We start from the raw sequence: 3,101 nt of genomic DNA on the forward strand, positions 1-3,101 counted from the left end.
TTGGCCTTTTTTTTCAGTCTTATGGTTCTTTTTTTTTGTTTTCTGCGTTTTTCACCCAATCTTCCTCGTTTTTTTTGTGTGTGCATGGGAGGGAGATTCGGTGGTCAATGTGCCTGTTCCATTTTTTGTTTGTTTTTTTTTTCTGCAGGGAAGAGAGATTTGGGGTTTGATCATTTTGCTGCTGTTCTTTTCTTTATTGGTCTTATGGCTATCTGGAGAAGAAGCCGAATGAAACAGCATTCCTCTGGGGCCAAGGTGCAAAACATACACAGCACATTCAAAATAGCAAGGATAAAAAAACATAGTCATGCAAAAAAACACCTATATAGCTCAAGAGCCTCCGCAACATGTGCTGCAATTTGTTGGTGTAATTCTCTGCAGTGCACAGTCAAACTGCACCTGCAATCCAGTCTGTCATTCCACCATTCGGACACTGGATGGCAGCACTGACAGGAGGATCCAGTCTCCAAATGGGCATGGACGCCACATTGCATCACCTCCGGCGTCTCCTCTCCTGGACAGAAGCAGCAGGCATTCCCGCAGCTTGCGGCTTAGTCCTCGCTACAAATGAGGCTACACAGCTCCCCTATGGCCTGTCACGTCACTAAACAAGGGAGACAGGCCTGTGGCATCTTACATTATCAATGTCCAACAGGGTTGTGCATTCGCAAGAGAACCGTCCAAGGCAATCACCCATGGAGACACTGCACGTCACCTTCGCGCACCAACTCCAATGTCTTCAATTAGCAGGCAGCAACACGGTCTGCACCCAAGCCAGCTTCTCTGAACACAGTCGGGTTCCTCTGACACCAAGTCCATCTATTCTGATCAATAAGCAGCTCACTAATGGGCTAGACCTTCCCTACCCAAAGTTCTTGGAGTCCAGTATTGCCTTGCGATCGTAAGATACACATTTAACAAAGAGAAAAAACAAGTCGAAATGTGCCACCATCTTATATGCTGCTTAGCTAGCACCCATTTCTATGTGTCCACAACTTTTCAAAACCAATTCAAAAGAATTCGTCTGATTTTAGTGTGGAGACATGTTTCATTCAGCAGATGCACTTTTGAGACTTTAATGGATCTTAGCTGCAGTATTCTATCTGGATACCCACCCGCAGCTGTCTGACTGACAGTGCAAGGGCCTATCAGGTTGGGAGGGTGCTGCAGAAAACCTCATCTTGCCAGACTGAGTCAGAGAGGTTGTAGCATTAATTGGTTGGCGGATTGCTCAGGGGTGAGTCAACGGTGGAACATTTTGTTAATTAATGGATGAGCCTGGTGGAGATTTTGATTGCTTATGGAGGGGCCAAAATTGATGGGATTGTGGGAAATGTCTGCCGATGGTCACGTGGTTCAAGATGGAGGTGGAGTGGGGCAGGGTGGCTGACAGATGACTGGATGCGGAAAGTATGTGGGAAGAGAGCCGTTAACAGTCAGGAATCTAGTGGCTGGTGGAGTTTGGGCACTAAAGAGATCATAGAGGTGGAATGAAGCATTTATATATTAACTTCTCAGGTGAGAAGGAAACTTTTCTGCTCCATCTGCCTAAGCAAAGCAGCAAAAGCACTTATCTCTTGCATCCATTTCATAGGTGCCAGATTTCCCAGTGAAGGCAGTCATTAGAATACTTAAATAATTTACACACAAATTGGCCACCCTTTCCTCCACCCACCAAACGTGGGCAGGTTTGAAACGAGATTTACCTCATGTTGCACCAGCTTGGGCAACTGCGAATGACTCAAAACTACTTAGATTATCACGTATCCAGGGCAACTGCATTTCCTCAATTATATATCCTAGCATTAGTCCTGCAGGACCAAAGTTAGCCTGTTCTCTCCATTTCTCTTTCACGTTGGTGTTCATGCTGTTGTGGATGAAGCATCATTGATTTGTGGTGTGGCCACCAACACCCATCAACTTTACTATACCGTAAGAGCACTCATTTTCTGTGCGTAGCTTGGTCTGTATTTGGTTCATGCACACATGATGGCCGACTGTCAGATTGAACACAAGTTATCGGGTATTGCACCAGTAGCAGCTGGTTTTGTCTCTCTTGGAGGTATTTCAGTCTGCAAAACAGCACACAAAGATAGAAGCAGGCTGAACTTTCAAAGGTTCCTAATTGCACAAGTATTAAGCAATTAAAATTTGCTTTAAATACCTTGGTTGCAAAAGCAGTTTCTGTTGTAAATATTTGTCTTTGATCTCAGATGTTAACATCCAGCAAGATGTTAACAGTATGACCTTGTATCTAAGGCTTAGTGAATAACGACACAGTCAACATTTTATCATAAGTACACATGGATCTAGACAGAATCTGTCCTTGATAGTATCATATCCCTTAAAGATTACACACATTAGCAGGCAGGCTCTCACACCCTCAGGGATCTCCGTGCCTCTCTCAGCCAAACTGCTTTCACATCATTTTTATTCCACCATTAGGATTTTTTCAAAGGATTTATGTTTATGATCTTCCATGTTTTAAAGCTTTACTTTCTCCTTGAGCAATCAATTCTGTCCTTAAATTTATTGTTCCAATAATGCATATTTAATTGTCAAAAGCAACTTCAACTTAGTTTGATCCAATTACCAGTTGTGGGACTGTAAACAACATTATTACCCTTCAGGAATTGTCATTACCCTTCAACCATCGGGCTGCTAAACCAGTGTGAATAACTTCACTCACCTCAACACTGAACTGATTCTATGGCCTATGAACTGACTTTCAAAGACTCTACAATACTTGTTCTCCATATTATGCATTTACCTGTACTTATTATTTTATCATTATTTAGTTTTTCTTTTTGTGTACTTGCACAATTTATCATCCTTTGCACATTTTTGTGTGTAGTTTTTCATTGATTCTATCGCATTTCTTTGTATCTACTGTGAAAGGCCACAAGAAATGAATTCAGGTAGTATATGGAGGATTGTGAATGTTGTTCCTTTATTCCAGAAAGGGAGTAGACCAAGAAATTATAGACCAGTGAGTCTTACCTCAGTGGTTGGTAAGTTGATGGAAAAGATCCTGGGAGGCAGGATTTGTGAACATTTGGAGAGGTACAGTCAGCATGGCTTTGTCAAGGGCAGGTTGTGCC

The sequence above is a fragment of the Hypanus sabinus genome, chromosome 10 (assembly GCF_030144855.1).
Source record: "Hypanus sabinus isolate sHypSab1 chromosome 10, sHypSab1.hap1, whole genome shotgun sequence".
In the NCBI taxonomy this organism is placed as follows: domain Eukaryota; kingdom Metazoa; phylum Chordata; class Chondrichthyes; order Myliobatiformes; family Dasyatidae; genus Hypanus; species Hypanus sabinus.